Source organism: Eurosta solidaginis, chromosome 1 (genome assembly GCF_040869045.1).
Source record: "Eurosta solidaginis isolate ZX-2024a chromosome 1, ASM4086904v1, whole genome shotgun sequence".
In the NCBI taxonomy this organism is placed as follows: Eukaryota; Metazoa; Arthropoda; class Insecta; order Diptera; family Tephritidae; genus Eurosta; species Eurosta solidaginis.
Genome location: NC_090319.1, coordinates 222458708 through 222478514, shown reverse-complemented (window position 1 = coordinate 222478514; position 19807 = coordinate 222458708). Strand labels below are relative to the sequence as shown.

Genomic DNA, 19807 nt, shown 5'->3' with positions numbered 1-19807 from the left:
CCAATAATCCTACCTTACACATGCAAATTTTCTCGCCTTTTAGTTCAGTTTATCCATGAAATCTCTTTACATGGAGCAAATCACCTATTGTTTAGGCTTATTAGGACCCAATACTGGATTCCTAGGGTTAAAAATATGATAAAATCCATTATTCACAATTGTAAGGTCTGCACAATCTATAAAAAACGTGTACAAACCCAACTTATGGGTAATCTTCCCAAGGAACGTAGCACATTTTCCCGACCATTTACTAATTCAGGGGTAGATTTTGCATGACCATTCGACATAAAAAGTTATAGAGGTAGATGTTGTCGAATTTCAAAAGGTTATGTCTGTCTGTTTGTCTGCTTTACTACGAAAGCCATACATTTGGAAGTCACAACCGACCTTAGCACCCAATCCTTTCTCGCGCCATTTTCCAGATTTATCGCCACGCGAGGATGTCTGAAAAATATATATTCTGACAGTGGGACTAACTTTGTCGGAGCCTCACGATCACTTAGATCTGAGTTTAGGGCATTTATAGCTGATTTGCGTGAGAACGCATTGTCTAAATATGCTCATCAACTTCTGCAATGGCATTTCATTCCCACTGACTCTCCTCATATGGGAGGTCTGTGGGGAGCAGGAGTAAAAAGTTTCAAAAGCCACTTTCGAAAAGTGGCAGGTAGGGATAAATATACCTTTGAGGAATTCACAACCCTACTTTGTCGAATAGAGGCTTGCCTCAACTCGCGACCATTAAGTCCAGCGTCGATCGAATCGACCAACTTAGAACCCTTAACCCCTGGTCATTTCCTGGTAGGCGGACATCTTCTTGCTCCTCCAGAAATAGATTCCAATGAGAATCCTGCCTCCATAGTCAATAGGTGGCATAAATTAAAGCTTTGCATCAAACCTTTTGCAAAAGGTGGAAACGAGAATATCTCTTAGAAATGCAAAAGCGGGTTAAATGGAAACACCCGAAAGCAAACATCAAAATAGGAGATTTCGTCGTCGTGAAAGACGACAATGTAGCTCCAAACGAATGGAAACTTGGAAGAGTGGTCAAACTCCACCCGGGACCAGACGACCTTGTACGAGTTGTCGACATCACGACTGAGAAATGTTAAATTACAAAGCCATTGGCCAAAGTGGTTCTAATTCCACCAGCCAATGAAACAAGTGGAGAGGTATCCACCGATGACCAATCTGCAAACAGTTTACCACGTTTGCGTCCATAAGCTACAGGAAAATAAATTCAATTCGCCACTTTTATTTAAAAAATCTACCATCTTTATTTGACAAGATTTCACGTCAAGTTGGTGTAATTGGACAACTGCAATACATAAGCATTTTTTTCTAATTAAATTCCATCATTTTTCATTAAAAACCAAATTCGAAAATAGGTACAAACCTCACATGCAATCGGGTATAAACCCACTACTCTTTCAGAGTATTAATAATGCGTAGCATTGAAATTGCAAACAAATTTACATATTTATTTTAAACCGGAATCGAAAATAATATTTTTAGAGTTTAATTGCTGTTTCTTATTTCTCATAATAACTTACAACATTTTTGTAGGGTATTGTGAGACAAATGAACCAAAAACAATACTTACTTTTCACTCAAAATAACACATAACATAAGGTTTTTTCTGGCCTACTCTTTGTTGTTGCTGCCTGTGCAGCAACCGGTAATACTGCAACATAAATCCCTTCTTGGGTGTTAATTGCAGCATAGTGTATATACATACATATGCACACACAGGGACATCATTTAATTGGCATAATCTGAAAAGAAAAGTAAATACATGTTAGTCAAATCATACAATTAATAAATTACAAAATTCCTCTATGTTTACTTACCGGCATGTTTACTATGTAATTACATTTCCCTTTTGTCATTTACATGACATTTCATCTATGCGGTATGGTATTGCCATAGCGAAAATTTTTTTTCACACCAATATGGGTGTTTTAGTGGAACATGATCCGTTCCAATTTTTTTTCAATCTTTGTAATTACTGATTTAACCAATACTTTATTGAAAAATGTTGCAAAATAAGCACGAATTGCAAGAAGATCGTTCAAAACTCGAAAGGTTTGAGTTTTTTCGCAACAACAATTTTTTCAACTACCATATTTTTACCGAAATCCACAAATTTAGTTGGAAAATGCGAAACTTTCTTGGGTGGCAGGAAACTTTGTGACAAATTAATTCACAAAAATAAAAACAAAATTATAAATTTTCGATCAGATTCGAATATACAAATTTTTATTTATTGTGTTCAGTAGAAATTATAAATTGATCACTCGCAAGTGTAATTAATTCATTTTCGACGTATGATTCCAATGCAGAAACACGAAATTTAATATAAAGAAGAGATAGGATGTACTTAGGGAGAATTTAGAAAGTGATCAATAACCCGTTGATAAACAGTTGTGCGCTCACGCGGTCATTTTTTTCGCTATTACAAATGCATCACTGCACGAACTTTGGACAACCCATATGCAGTTCCATGCACATGGTGAATCTGCTATAAGCGCCTGTCAGAGGGTCAATACGAAAAAAAAAATAATCATATAGATATGCCATTCAGCGTTCGCCACCCAACCAAATTTTTTTTTTAAATAAAACCGAAAATAAAAATAAAAATATACAAAATAAATCCAATCTGGCACGGAGACACGTCCTCTCCGTCTGGATACAACATTTAACTTCATAAAGTTAAAATCTGGAACAGAGACTTGGCCTCTTTGTCCAGATGGAAAATTAATTGTCACATAATCTAACAAAATAAATCCAATCTGGCACGGATACGCGTCCTCTTCATCTACATATAACATTTAACCTCATAAAGTTAAAATCTGGAACAGAGACTTGGGCTCTTTGTCCAGATGGAAAATTAATTTACATTCGTCGAAATCTGGAACGGAGACGTCCAGACTACGAAAAATCTCGGAACACAAAAGAGATAAATACAGTCCAAATATGTATACTGTATAATGTGCGTTGAATAATAACCCGTTCTTGTTTTCAGCTTTAATATGTTGCTTCTTTTTCCTACAGCAGCTACTATATGCAAACAAGTCCGGACGTGATAAGCCAACAAATTTCCATTCAATAATACAAACATAGTGTATCTAGTTTTAAGTAATACTTGCGCGTGACCGCTTCAGCATGACTTTCCTTCATTTTAAGAACGGAACGTACCCGATCTGCATCCGGCAAAGGACCAACAAAGTCGATAACGGGGAGTGTCCTTATCGCTACAACAACAACAACATTATTTACCTTCTGATTTTCATTCATACGTATGTGCATTTTTAAATAATAAAAAAAATGTTATATTATTCTAATAGATAGCATCTCCGCCGGGTTGCGTTTCAGCTCAGAATATGCCAAAATCAGAGGAAATCTACAACTAAATGCAGATTCACGTGTCATTTGCCAAGGATACAAGGTACTTTACAAGCAACATGCTTTGGAATACGGTACCAAACTGGTTGGATGTATTTCCCTAAAAAAGGGTGGAACTACGCATCTTGGTTTGCCAGTATTTGCTTCGGTAATTTATATTGATTTGTAGTGATTAAAAATTGCATTAGTAGATAATGTAATGTGAATTAAAATTGAATAGGTAGCCGGAGCAAAAAAGGCAACTGATCGGCATGTAACTGTTATTTATGTGGCGCCACCGGGAGCTGCTGCTGCTATCCCAGAAGCATTAGAAGCAGAAATGGCTTTGATTTTTGGCATCACCAAAGGTGTGCCATAACATGATATGGTTCGCGTTAAGCACGCTCTCTTAAGGCAAAAAAAATCGCGTCTAGTCAGGCCCGATTGTCCAGGAATCATCGCACCAGAAAGGGTAAGTAAATTGGCTACCATAATAAATGATTTGTCATGCTTTTGTTGATAATCAACTGAAGAATGCAAATACGACAGAGTTCGAAGTTCATGAGAAAATCAATTAATTTTTTTAATTAGCGTTTGGAGAGAAAAATACATATGTATGTATGCATAGAACTGCATAGAAGGGGAGGCATTAATTAATTATTATCAGTAGATTTGCAAGATTTTTGTCATTTTCCCTGCATCGCAGTTGTCATTACATTGCGTTAAGAGAGGACATCAACACCTTACTACCCACAGCCAGTTAAAATTTTTGTAAATTTTGCTCTTTTCATCACTGTTTCAAAACGTGGAAAGTTATATATCGAGCATTCCATGGAGAATGGTACATTTTAGCAGACTTTCGCATTGCCGGCATTATTAATATTCAATCCCTAGAAGGTTTAATGTAGTCATATCAATAGTTCCCGCGATGGTGGGGCTAGTACCACAATGGTGCTTGTTACCGAAACGTAGATAGATAATTTATTGAGGATTGCACAGTGACTTTCACATCTCCTTCACAGCACCTCATCCTAGCCGACTTCCTTGATGAACCCCAGCAGTGTTCTTTGCTTGAGTGATTAAATGTGGGAATTGTCTGGCCATGGTGAGCCCATATTATACCCAGATTTTGCATGTGACTGTTCAGTCTACACTGTCTTGTAAGAATAGGCGTTAGGGTTCTTAGGCTATCTTTTTGAGAGTCCTATTAATGACCTAATTCAAGTTGTGCTGTTACCCCCTAACAGTAACTTAGATTGACTCAGGCCTGGCATATTGCGCCAGTGTTCTCTCTTTTCCCTCCCTTCTGCTAATAAATGCCCCTGTGGGCCAACTGGCAGGAACGGCTCGGGATCGATGGGTCATGCAGTTGCTGCCTCTCTTTCCGTGTTGTCCGCCTGCTGTTGTTGTAGAAGCAGTGCTTCGCCTCATCCAATAGCTGCGCAGAGAAATGCGCATACGAAGTAGTGGCGACTAAATCCCAATATTCCAGCTGTGGCTGTAAGAACATACATTTGCTCAAATTAGAAGAAAACTGCACGGTTGGGCACATCCAGTACCTACGTTTATACAAGGAGGAACACCACACTACTTTCACGGGGATATAGCCACCGATCACGTTGTTGTAAGAGCTTATTTTAAATATGTTATTCATAAACACTGATTCTAATATTTTGTTTTGGTTTTTACTATAGAGTCAACCTGTTATATAAGCGATGCCAGCTATGCCTGTAACTTAAGCGCCTTCAGATGTAATAGTTACCGCGGACGCGGTCACAGGAGTAGTTCACTACGTGGGGATTACACTAATCAAGGACTTTCAATATCGGAAGGTTTTCCAGCACCATAACAACACCAACAATATGTGCAATCACCCGAATAAATTGTACAACAAACGTTAACACCACATCATCAGCCAGCAACAACAACAACAATCGCAACAAGTTGAAACTTCTAAATAATTAATGACTAGTGAACCACCAACATATCCGTAATATGCGCAAACATCAACACCAACATATGTCGCCTACTTTGCAACACGGTGAAGATGGCCAAGGCGATTCTGATTCTAATACTGATAAAGGCGAACCACTGGCAAATTTAAAAACTCAAACAGACCACGAAAAATGTAGATGATGGTATTAATTCTAGTACGGATAGTAAGGAATTTAAACCTAGGAAAAAGCTAAACTTGATAAAAACTTAACCGAAGATGACAATGTTTCTAATTCTAATACTAAGGAAGATGAACCTTTGATAAATATGAAGCTTAAAACAGAGTTATCAAAAAATGACGATGATGATAATGATGTTGATGCAAAGTCCAATGTTGAAAATGATGAAAATTATGAAACAGAATATGAAAATAGTATGTGTGTGGATTATAACCTGAAGCAAAACTATCATATCCGGTACGACCAGAATTAGATGTTAAGAAAAGAGCCTACATAAAGAGGCTCAGTATATTTATGGAAAATTTTTCATGAGACAATGCCCAATGTATGTATTTCAATTAAATTTACCACATTGTTGGAAAAAGCATCTAAACTTTATGCATCATGTAGAGAAACCAGAACATTTACAATTTAAATATAACGAACGTGGTGCAAAATGTAAATTTTGTGATATTCAAGCAGCTACACCAAGCTTCAAAAAATTATTGGACCATGAGATTTCTCATATGCCTAATAGTTATTATTTAAAATGTAAATTATGCGATTGGAAGACGAAAATACATTCAAGTATGAATTTTCATTTACGTGTACAACACGCTGAAACAATTGATGTAACAACGAAAAGTTTAGAATTGACTGTTTGTCCATATTGTAATCACAATGGTATTTACGCAAACACTTAATACAGGAACATGAGAAATCAGTGGATGAAAGAACATCTTTTCTATGTTTAGAATGTGGTGAACAATTTAGAACAAATACAAGTTTACGTGTACATGTTTATGAAAAGTTTGCTCATTGTACACCACAAGATTTGAACGGAAAGATCTTGAGGGTATGGTTACACCTATGTGGCATCTACAAGCTATTTTTAATGACTAGTGTGGAATGAATCCGGATATGGAAGAAAACGGAGGTGACGAAATGAATCACCATGCTTCTTTGGATTCTAGTGATACTCCTGACATGCTTCCTAATTTCGCTACGTCTGATGTTACTATACCTACCAAACTAATATGACCCTGTAAACTGATGAGCAACACTACCAGCGCAGGAAAAATAAGAACTTCAAAACAAGGTTTCGGAAAGGGAACGACTATGAATAGACGTTAATGTATTTATATAGTTTATAAATATATAAATTCATATATGTAAAGTTCACTAGAGTAATAAGGGAATAATTTTAATTGTAAAAAAACATTGTATATATGAATAATTTATAATTAAATTTTATCTGAACATAAAGGACGCGTTTCATTCATAGAAAAAGCGATTTGACAGAAGGTAACCGATACGGGTAACCGATAGGCCAGTTACCCGTGTTGTTGTTTTTGCATATGTTTTGGTTAGCGATAACGAAAACATACCTAATGAAGTAACTTAAACATGTAAATAACATCGAGCGAGAAGGAATGTCGAAAAGACAATAGGTAAGAGCGAGAAAGCGAGTCACACATACACTATTTTGAGAGAGCGCATGCGTTACCTTTTTCCCGACAGCAATGTAAAAGTCATTAAGACGATAATTGGTGACCAAGTTATTGGTAACGATTAAGTAATCGATTAGGTAACGGGTACCTGTCTTGTAGGCGAGTTTTCCATCGGATAACAAATATCCCTTGGAAAACCCCCGCACGATCTCTGGTTCGACAACACGGAGATCACTTTCCATTTTCTGTTCAATTTCAACCACGAAGGAAGAAGGTCAACTGCTGCTGTACGCAAGTCAAATAACTGGTTAGGTGATCGAAAGTCACTTACGGAACGCATAGTGACCTACGGAACGGAATATTATTTAAGTGAGCACAACTCACTTAAACATGGCGGCCCCCTTGCACATGTGCAAGGCTAAACCTTTGAAAGCTGTATCCTAATCGAGGGTTGGGTTGAAGTTGGTTTTCAGCATGTGTTGATATGATAGTTTGTAGAAATTGTTTCATATCACCATGATGGATTCGTCCGTTTTGGTACGTATAATTCGATGATATAATATATGTAGGCTGGATTTCCTTGCCAGCTGATTCGTTTTGGTTTCTCTGAATGATGAAAACTGATACTTTTCACAAAAATTGTAATCCCGTAAATAAGATTAGCTTTGGAAGATGATTTTTAAAACCATATCTTTTAGATGATAAATTATGTAGGAGTAAAGTTGGATTCAGAACCTAGTTGTGGCATGACGATAGAATGAAATTCCTTATAGATATTTTTTCTTTTACTATTTTTGATACGATATTGTTTAAAGATGGTTATCGCAAGTGGACTGTATATGATTAGGTTTGAATACGGTATTAAACGTAATTTTTTTTTTATTCTTACATAAAGATTCAACAAAACGAAAATATTAAAATGTACAGATGATATTTGTCGTTAAAATTGCGAAGTGTTGACTCATATGATAAAAGTTGGTTTATTAAGCTGTGTTAAAACTTGAAGATTAGGTTTATGTCACAGCCCTGTAATAGCTTTCGAAAGTGGACTGTATTTAAGGTAAATTGGTGAAAGGATTAGATATTGTTACGAATATTAGCAAAACTGAGGAGTGATGCCATCTCCAGGCCGATGCTAAGCAGTGACGTGAATTCACATCAATAATTCAATCATTATGTATCTACATAAACGAATCAGTAATTGCGTCTACACATATGTACACATTCCGACGAGCAACATTTACATACAAGGCAGCGAGAGATGAGATGTCACACACCGATGAATTTACTTATACGCTTATGTGTGTGCGGGAGACTGTAAACTACAAACACATGCATATATCTTATCTGAGTGGTCACAAGAGAGGGCAATAATTTGTGCACGTAGTTGTGGCTGGCGATTTTGTAGCCGAAACAACTAGTAACTTCTGGAAATCGAAGAGCCTAGAAGTATGCAGCGTAAACTATAAAAGCGGTGCAGGCGAGTAAGAAGGAATTCAGTTTGATTTGAGTTGTCAAGCAGTTTGATTAAGACGATATCTAGCGAGCAATAGCAGTGTTATTTTGAATAGTAGAGTTTCATTGAGCTATCAATCAGTGTGGTTATTAAGCAAGCTATTCGTTGCACAGTTTGTTATTGTGAAGTACTTTAATAAATGCCATTTTGCATTATTACAAATTGGAGTTATTTATTCAACAGTTTAGTGATTCGAACTTAGCAGAGGATTGCAAATAAGAGGATTTGCAAGCAAAATCGTTACAATTGGTGTCAGAAGAGGAATTGTTGAATAAATTCCGAAGATTGGGAATACAACTTGGATATGGCAAAGTTCAGTGAATTGAAGATCCAGCAACTAAAAAAGGAGTTGGAGAACCGTGGATTAAATACAACCGGCAATAAAATCGAACTTCAAGCACGGCTACGAGAGGTAATGGAGTCGCAAGGAATTGATGTGGACGAGTTTGTCTTTTATCCTGATGGGGACGAAACAACAACAAAAATTGAAGAGAAAAACGAAACATCGCAGACAGTTACAAGCACAGCCTTGAACATGATATTGGCTGCAATATCTGCACAAACATCGACAGTAGCATCAATGTCGTCGCAACTGGCATCTCAACTAGAAGAACAGAAAAAGTATATGTCATCTCAACTAGAAGAACAGAAAACGTATATGTCATCACAGATGGAATCCCAAGAGACACGAATAACATCGAAGATTGAAGCACAGGAAACACAAATTTCTTCACAACTTGAAGAACAGAAGACGTATATGGTATCCCAACTGGAATCGCAGGAAACCCGTATAACATCACAATTGGAAGAACAGAAGACACACTTGGCATCTCAACTGGAAGCGCAAGAGGCACGTATATCTGAAATGTCGGCACAAATTTCGGAACAGGTATCATCGCAGCTCTTTGTGAAACTGGAAGAGCAGGATGCAAAAATTTTACAACTCGAGTGCAAAATTGATGCCGAAATAGAAGCGTTAAAAGGTCGTATGGAGCAGTTACAACTAAACCGCCCAGCTTTTCAGCGAGTAATCCAAAGGTAAAGACACCATCCTTTGACGGTTCTGTTCCTTTTCAGGTCTTTAAGCTACAGTTTGAGAAGACCGCAGCAGTGAACCAATGGAATGCTGAAGATAAAGTTGCAGCTCTGTTCGTGGCACTGAAAGGGCCTGCCGCGGAAATCTTACAGACCATCCCAGAGTACGAGCGGAACCACTACGAAACATTGATGAGCGCTTTAGAGAGACGTTACGGAAGCGACCATAGGAAACAGATATTCCAAATTGAGTTGCAAAACCGCTACCAAAAAGCAAATGAGACATTGCAGGAGTTTGCTTCAGATATTGAAAGATTGGCTCATCTTGCAAATGCAGACGCACCCGTGGAATACACTGAAAGGGTAAAAATCCAGAGCTTCATAAATGGCATACGGGATGTGGAAACGAAGCGGGCTACATATGCGAATCCAAAACTAACGTTTGCTGAAACGGTATCGCATGCACTGACTCAGGAAACAGCCTCACTTTTGAGTAAGCCAGCGTACAAAGCTCATCGCGTGGAAGTGGAAAAGCCAGACTGGGTAGACGCAATTTTGGAAGCATTGAAGGGTACGCAGCAGAAGAATAATGATGCAGTCAAATGCTTTAAGTGTGGAAAGCCAGGGCATATTGCGCGTTATTGCAACACCAACCCTAACAGTTCCAACAATGTGGGTGGCCGTAAACGCAAAGCTGGCGGAAATGAGCAAGAGCGTGTCGAATGTAAAGAACGAAAACTTGCCCCGGCTGTTGAATGTCCTGTGATATCTGTGTCGCAAATCGGAAGGAAATCAAGCAGTCTTACCGTCAGAGGGAATGTGGATGGTAAAGAGCGTGTACTGTAGATACGGGGGCATCTCATTCCTTGATTCGATCTGATTTGGTCTACAGGAGAGTAAAGTCATTACCTGGAGCAAGGTTGCGTACGGTAACAGGCGAATATAATCAAGTCCAAGGCGAAGTGGTATGTGAGGTATTAATTGGAAAAGTCATGGTTCTACACAAATTCGTTGTGGCGGAGATCGTTGATGAAGTCATATTGGGAGTGGACTTCTTGGTTGACCATGACGTCAGGATCGATATGCGGAGGAAAATTATGCGCTATAAGAACCAGGACATACCACTTAACTTTAGTTAGGAAAAAGGGTTCAGCAGTAATCGGGTACTGGTGGAAAAGACTCGACAAAGACCACGAAAGTCAAAGGCAAAGGTTGATAGATCGAATGGGCCAAATAAATCAAAACCAAAAGTACCTGCGAGAAAAACACTGGCATTGACAAAACCTAAAAGACGCGGGAAAACGAAGCAACGAATTTCCGAGAAAGAATGCGAGGGTAGTTTCAAGCCGGAGCGCACTACTCTTGTGAAATGTGGGAACGATACCGATTATGCAAAGCAAATCCGTCCAGCGCAAGCTCTACGAAGTGGTTCATTGACCAAACAACAGAGTGTGAAGGAACGGCCCAGGGTAATGAGTAGTAAGATGAAACACTGGCATGACAAGAACTCTAATTCGGAAGGTTTCTTGGCGGGAGATTTGGTACTGTTAAACAACCCTCACCGGCGGAAAGGTGTTCCAACCAAATTTCGGTGCAGTTGGGAAGGCCCGTACAAAGTTGTGAAGAAGATCAGTGATACCATCTACCGCATACAAACCACTGGGAAACCACGGATTAGAAGAGTGGTACATTTGGAGATGCTAGCGGCGTTTAGATTGGGAGATTTGTCTGATCGGGACGATCAGACTTAGGTGGAGGGCAGTGTTACGAATATTAGCAAAACTGAGGAGTGCTGCCATCTCCAGGCCGATGCTAAGCAGTGACGTGAATTCACATCAATAATTCAATCATTATGTATCTACATAAACGAATCAATAATTGCGTCTACACATATGTACACATTCCGACGAGCAACATTTACATACAAGGCAGCGAGAGATGAGATGTCACACACCGATGAATTTACTTATACGCTTATGTGTGTGCGGGAGACTGTAAACTACAAACACATGCATATATCTTATCTGAGTGGTCACAAGAGAGGGCAATAATTTGTGCACGTAGTTGTGGCTGGCGATTTTGTAGCCGAAACAACTAGTAACTTCTGGAAATCGAAGAGCCTAGAAGTATGCAGCGTAAACTATAAAAGCGGTGCAGGCGAGTAAGAAGGAATTCAGTTTGATTTGAGTTGTCAAGCAGTTTGATTAAGACGATATCTAGCGAGCAATAGCAGTGTTATTTTGAATAGTAGAGTTTCATTGAGCTATCAATCAATGTGATTATTAAGCAAGCTATTCGTTGCACAGTTTGTTATTGTGAAGTACTTTAATAAAGCCCATTTTGCATTATTACAAATTGGAGTTATTTATTCAACAGTTTAGTGATTCGAACTTAGCAGAGGATTGCAAATAAGAGGATTTGCAAGCAAAATCGTTACAATATGTATATATATATATTTTTTTGTTGTTTTTTTTTTTTTTTTTTTTTGAAAATTAGAGCAAAGACGAATTAAACTTTGATCGATCGTTTCTTGTGTGCTTCGCTAGAACTTCGGAGTGTTTGGGTGTTGAGTTCTGAGGGTTGTTGTTGGCAAACGAGTGTTGCCATTTGGTTATTGGAACATTTTGCATGCTATGAAAAAGAATATTAACTGCACCCGTCTTCCATATGTTTGGATGCTTTTCCATTCGCGAGAGTAAAATTTTTGTTTTCCAAATTGGTACATGATTTTCGAAGCGGTTGATGATCATTGCCATGAGAAGGGTACTACACAGCTCCGGCATGAAAAAGTTGACTGCTTGCAGTATTTCAAAATTAGGTTTTGGGAAGATATGATGCCAAATAAAATACAGTAATAAGAAAACTATCTCGATGTGATTGCTAATTGGCGATAGCAACCCTGCGGGGCCAAGCAAATTCGAAGACGAGGGAAACATTTGATGTTGTCCTTCAATATTTGCTTCCGAAGATTTTGCAGAAAAGGTTTACTTGGGTGATGGCAGTTTGGCGATACTTTCCAAGTTTTTCCCAATAAAGTTTATTTTTCTGGTTGTGTTTTCTCTAGGGGTCAGAAGTGAGGTGTTTTCGCATATCGTTGTCTGAATTTCTATATCATGGTTTTCGATAGTGCCAGTCTTTTTGCGATTGATTGAGTTAAATAGAAGATGCGATTTCTGGTGTGCTGGGAGGATTTGGTTCGCAAGAGGTTGGTTGGATTTGTAGAAAGTGTGATTGATGTAGCCTTTGATCTGGATTTTCTCGTCACTGGAGGATGTAACATGGTATGAGTATGAAAGGTAGAACCTTGGGTGGAGGTTAGTGGTCCGCTCAGATACCAACCAAAAACGGTATGTTCGGCAAGCAAACTTCCAAAAACTCCATATCTTATTCCCTGTAAGGTCACTGGCAATGACAAGATCAATGGGACCGAGTGTGTAAAAGTATGGATCCGCAAGACCTAAATCCTAAATTTCCGACAGATTTGGTTTTGATAGTTTAAAGGAGGGAAGGAAACTGGTCAGCTGTTTTAAGACGATGGCGTTTGTATGGATACGGGTGTGACTGAGTTTCGATACTAACGTGAGTTGACAGACACGCTTAGCATTTTCTACTACTTTTCTGCCCATCCCAGTGACTGGGAAGTTTTCTTCATAGCTAGGTAGTCGTAAACGGTGTTGTTTTTTGTGAACCTTGATCGATTAGTGCTCGTAGTGTGAAGATGGAACCCTGTGTTCGATACTAACTAGGGCTGTGGGAAGGAAGGTTTTCTCGTTCTTTGGAGTCAGGTTTCTTGGAAGAAGGAGACTCTTACCAATCGCCCTCGGTTAGATTGAAGATTGGATGCCTGGACTCTTGCAAAGATTTGGTGTGTAGTAGATTGGTGCATTTTTTGCAGATGTGCTAGGCGTGGCCTTTGATTCGGGCTGGTTGATTTCGGGAGGGTGCAACATTGTGTGATGGTTTTTCTTACAGTGCAGACATCGGAATGCACTGGGACAGTTGGTTGATGAATGGTTGTAAGCGAAGCAATTTGTGCAAAAACGGATATCCTTAACAAATTTGGTACGCTCCGGTACGCTCAGTTTTCGGAATTCGGGAGATTTCAAGGGATGACTGTCGTTGCACAATCTATAAGTAAACGCACGTTTTTCCTGAGAGTGATAAGATTGAATTTTAGGCGAGGATTTCGATGGGAACGAAGTGCGTGATTTAATGCCTTTATATTCATGTTGGCGTTCAACCACTTTGTAACGCTTAGTCAGAAACTGGTTCATCTGGGGCAGTCAGGAATTTCTTTTCTAGATTCTAGGGACTGTTCCCACAGAGACATAGTTTCTTGTGGTAGCTTTGAGGAACACAAATAAATTAAAATGGGGTCCCACTCGGAAACGGAAATTCCTTGCGACTTTAGGATCACAAGACAATCATTGGTGGTGTTCTGCACCTTTTGAATTTCTTCGCTACTTTCCGAGGTAGCTTGAGGAATGTTGAAAAGCAATTTTAATTGTTTATCTATTAAGATTCGTTTGTTTTCGAATCGGGCTTTTAGCGCTTCCCATGCTAATGAAAAATTGTCATCGGACAAAGGGTTTTGCTTTACGATCGCGCCTGCCTTTCCTCGAGTCTTATTTCGCAAGTTTCTGTACGGGAGTCGGTCTGGGATGGTTGAGATAAACGGCCGTGAACATATCACGAAAGGATGGCCACTCCTCGTAACTACCGTAAAATACTTCTGTATCACACGGTGCCACCTTGAGACACGACACCGAGTTGGGATCGAAAGGCAGAGACTGACGGGAGGTATTGCTGACTCTGTTGGATTCCCACGGAGCATTTTTAATTGATTCAATATATGTGATTTACAGATGTAGAAGGAGTAAGCAAAAAGCTGAAATTTGTTGTGGGTTTTCTCTTTAAACTTTCCAGAAACTGCGCTTTTCTCAGCTATGCAGACGTTTTCATAGTTTTTTAACGAAGCCCAACGACCGTTGAGGTCTTCTAACTTGACATCCAATAAAGAGTCCGTTTGTTCATCAGAATCTTCTTTTTGAAAATTGGTACAAATTTTCACCACATTGTTGGAGTCGAAGATAAATTTTGACATGACTTCTGTTGAAGAAGGCATGATTGGAGACTGTATCAAGGGATTGATTTGATAAAAAATGACTGCGATGACAAGCTGTTTGGAGACTATTTGAGTTCACAAGTGGTATTGTGCACGAAGATTCAGGTTTATAATGAGAAACTTCAAAACTACAGACGCAAGCCGAGAAAAACTTATTTGGAGAGTGGACTTTCCGTCTGTCGCTCAGAGGGATAACGATTTTTCGAAAACGAATGTGCACTTAATAGGTTTTGCACTGCTCACGAAGGGATTCACCACAAAAAACTAAGCAATGTTAATTAGGGAATACCCCGCTGATATCGAAGGGATTTCACAAAAAAGAACTTAGCACGATTTATTAGAGAATGCCCCCGAATTCACTGAAATATATGTATGATGTTGAATGTTTTGTGATATAAATGTTTGTGTGATGTATAAATAACTGGTGGATGATGATGGAGATATGGGTATGATTTGGTGGTAAACACGTTATCCGCAAAATAACGTGGGATATTCGATATTTGATAAACCCAAGATAAACAGGGTTTTCAGCAGATGTTATGGTTGGACACAAGCAACGTAATAACGCGTTTATTCCCGTGCTGGAGTGCACAAGATGTAAGATTGTTGTATTTTTATTAAGGTATCATTTTTTCAGACAATTATTGGGTACGAACCCAGTCTCAACGATAAATCCTGATTACGACTTTAATATCTTTAGTTACATCGATGACTATGCCGATTAGAGCAAATCACACTCTTTATTCATACAAACCGGCGTTTTTCTGTATGTGAATGTAAGCAACTTGTTGCGGTATGTATATACGTAGGTACACAACCTTTCTGTTTATTGAGAAAAACTCATATATGAACTTTATTAAAATTTAGGGACCTTCTATATGTACTTATATATATTTTTGAATTTCATTAAGGAGGGACCTTTTATAATTTTAAGAAGCTAGTCGAAAGAAAAAGGGGTAATATCCGAACGCAAATAGCTTGAATTTGTGTTGAACCTTGTCAACCAATAAATATTTGTATGTGCATACATGTATGTGAAAAAACCAAATAGATCGGCCGACGTCGCTGCTAGCGCAAGCGCAAGCGACGATCGAAAAAATTGTTGGAAATGAGTCACGCTATTCGCAAAATATCGGATATGAATTCCGTATGTATGTATATACATATATATAACCGTATATGAAAATAACGGTTAAATATACGGGCTTGGTGGCGAATGTATCTTTTTTGGGAAAAAACTAAGAACTGGTACTTACGTTCTTATCCTTACTGTTCTCGTGTTCCGATGCGTATTTTGAGTTGATGAATGTCCCAATAATTTTGCCAACAAGATGCTTGTGTGATCTTTTGCTTTAAATATGTTCACTGGGCAACTTTCCGGAATGATTTGCCACAATAATGCCGTCAGCAAGATGTTTGGGACCGTCTTTTTGTTTTAAATATGTCTGCTGGGCAATTTTTGGAAAAATGCTACCACAGATTTGCGTTTAAAATTCAATTTGATCACTTTAACTTAACTTTTGGCTTAATTTAAAACTTTTACATTAGTTTGACAGAAATTGATCAGGACACGCGCAAGTTGAAAATTCGAATTGAAAATTGGCGATGGGGCGATGGCGATATACATACAGTGTTGTACCTTTTTGCGTTGCCACTGTTTCAAATTTGGCTCGCAAGGACCAAATGTTTAATGCATTGACGCAAATGGATTTTAATTCAATTATAATTCATTTATTGAATTTAACACTTAAAATTAATAATTGGAATTCCAAGCCAAGAATTCCAGCAAGTATGATAATTTAGAAAATAAATATTTCCACAATGGAAAAAAAATTTGATTGAATGAAACTTGATTAGTTAAGTCGAAGAATAGAACTCGGTTTTTGGTCCTTCTTGCGACCGCGCAAGGGTTAGAGTGAATGAGGAGACTAAGCGCAAGTGCTACTTCGGGTGGTTTTATATGGAAAAATATTACTTACGGTTTGATAGATACTTCCTTTGTTAGATGTGGTGGAATTAATTATGCTATTAATTGATCCGTAGTTGATGACCTGAGAGAAATGGTGGATGATTGGTAGATGATTTTGGATGGATCCGGTTGTTTTGTCGATACTGATATCACCAGTAGTAAAACAGCAAGAGAGCGATGTTGTGAATCGGACTAGTATTTATAATAAAAAAGTGATTGATGGAAGGCAACTCCAACAATGTTGACTTGGAGCACTGGATGGCAACTCCAGTTTACTCTACAGCCAGGGTTGTATGAACGCAAGTCATAACCAGTGAGGTGAACGCAAGTCACCGGAGAAGTGATCGCTAGTCACAGATGGGTGGTTAGGTGAACGCAAGTCACATAACTGGTTACGTGACCGATAGTCACTTACGGAACGCATAGTGACCTACGCCACAACTCGCTTAAGCACAAAGTAAAGACCGCTCCATGGTTCAATCAAAGAGGATAAATACAATAAGAGCCGTCCCTCGTTATTTTTTTGGCATTTACTCGATGTATACTGCGAGGTAGTCGCTACTTTTGTTTTGGGCGAGATGTTTATAAATGTCTTCTATACATTTTCGTAGGGTATTTGTGTTTATTATACTCAAGTGAGCAGAGTTCAAAGAGTATATTAACTTTGATTGGATAACGCTTGGTTGTACAGGTATAAAGGAATCGAGATAGATATAGACTTCCATATATCAAAATCATCAGTATCGAAAAAAAATTTGATTAAGCCATGTCCGTCCGTCCGTCCGTCTGTCCGTTAACACGATAACTTGAGTAAATTTTGAGATATCTTGACGAAATTTGGTATGTAGATTCCTGGGTGCTCATCTCAAATCGATATTTAAAATGAACGATATCGGACTATAACCACGCCCTCTTTTTCGATATCGAAAATTTCGAAAAATCGAAAAATTGCGATAATTCATTACCAAAGAGGGATAGAGCGATGAAACTTGGTAGGTGCGTTGAACTTATGACGCAGAATAGAAAATAAGTAAAATTTTGGACAATGGGCGTGGAACCGCCACTTTTAAAAGAAGGTAATTTAGAAGTTTTGCTAGCTGTAATTTGGCAGCCGTTGAAGATATCATGATGAAAATGAATGATTGGCAGGAACGTTACTCCTATTAATATATGTATGCTTAAAAAAACTTAGCAAAATCGGAGAACGACCACGCCCACTTTAAAAAAAAAAATTTTTTTTAAGTGAAATTTTTACAAAAAATGTAATATCTTTACAGTATATAAGTAAATTATGTCAACATTCAACTCCAGTAATGATATGGTGCAACAAAATACAAAAATAAAAGAAAATTTCAAAATGGGCGTGGCTCCGCCCTTTTTCATTTGATTTATCTAGGTTACATTTAATGCCATAAGTCGAACAAACATTTACCAATCCTTGTGAAATTTTGTAGCGGCTTAGATTCTAGGACGATAACTGTTTTCTGTGAAAAAGGGCGAAATTGGTTGAAGCCACGCCCAGTTTTTATACACAGTCGACCGTTTGTGCTTCCGCTCGGCCATTAACACGATAACTTGAGCAAAAATCGATATATCTTTACTAAACTCAGTTCACATAATTACCTGAACTCACTTTCTATTGGTATAAAAAATAGCCGAAATCTGACTATGACCACGCCGACTTTTTCGATATCGAAAATTACGAAAAATGAAAAAAGTGCCATAATTCTATACCAAATACGAAAAAGGGTTGAAACATGGTAATTGGATTGGTTTATTGACGCAAAATATAACTTTAGAAAAAAACTTTGTAAAATAGGTGTGACACCTACCATATTAAGTAAAAGAAAATGAAAAAGTTCTGCAGGGCGAAATCAAAAGCCCTTGGAATCATGGCTGTTCGTGGTATTACATATATAAATAAATTAGCGGTATCCGACAGATGATGTTCTGGGTCACCCTGGTCCACATTTTGGTCGATATCTCGAAAACGCCTTCACATATACAACTACCACCACTCCCTTTTAAAATTCTTATTAATACCTTTAATTTGACACCCATATTGTACAAACACATTATAGAGTCACCCCTGGTTCACCTTTATGGCGATATATCGAAAAAGCATCCACATATAGAACTAAGGCCAACTCCCTTTTAAAATACTCATTATCACCTTTCGTTTGATACTCATAATGTATAAACGCATTCTAAAGTCATCACTGGTCCACCTTTATGGCGATATCTCGAAAAGGCGTCCACCCATAGAACTAAGGCCCACCCAGTTTTAAAATACTCATTAATACCTTTCATTTGATAACCATATCGTACACATTAATTCTAAAGTCACCCCTGGTCCGCCTTTATGGCGATATCTCGAAAAGGCGTCCACCCATAGAACTAAGGCCCACCCACTTTTAAAAGACTCATTAACACCTTTCATTTGATACCCATATCGTACAAATTAATTCTAGAGTCACCCCTGGTCCACCTTTATAACGATATCCAGAAAAGGCGTCCACCTATAGAACTAAGGCCTACTCCCTTTTAAAATACGCATTAACACCTTTCATTTGATACCCATATCGTACAAACATATTCTAGAGTCACCCCTGGTCCACCTTTATGGCAATATCTCGAAAAGGCGTCAACCCATAGAACTAAGGCCCACTACCTTTTAAAACACTCATTAACACCTTTCGTTTGATACCCTTATTGTACAAACGCATTCTGGAGTCAACCCTGGTCCACCTTTATAACGATATACCGAAAAGGCGTCCACCTATAGAACTAAGGCCCACTCCGTTTTAAAATACTCATTAACATCTTTCATTTGATACCCATATCGTACAAACAAATTCTAGAGTCAGCCCTGGTCCACCTTTATGGCGATATCTCGAAAAGGTGTCCACCTATAGAACTATGGCCCACTCCCTCTTAAAATACTCTTTAATACCTGCCATTTGATACGCATGTCATACAAACACATTCCAGGGTTACCCGAGGTTCATTTTCCTACAGTTTGTCTCCATAGCTCTCAACTGAGTATGTAATGTTCGATTACACCCGAACTTAGCCTTCCTTACTTGTTTTTCGACTGTATTTAATTAATTTATTTAATTCTCTTTCCAAAAATCACAGACGCACAAGGGGCCTACACGGCATGGATAAATGCGA

General features: G+C 38.3%; 1 protein-coding gene across 2 annotated transcripts in view; it reads right to left on the bottom strand.

Annotated features, from left to right (window-relative positions):
- The window catches only part of LOC137237037 (striatin-3-like), a 636631-nt gene extending 620398 nt beyond the window's left edge, over positions 1-16233 (bottom strand). For both annotated transcript variants that reach the window (XR_010948771.1, XM_067760187.1), the window contains exon 1: positions 15921-16233. The gene's annotated coding sequence lies outside the window, so the exon portion shown is untranslated. The remainder of the gene's footprint in view (positions 1-15920) is intronic.
- Between the last annotated feature and the right edge of the window lie 3574 nt (positions 16234-19807).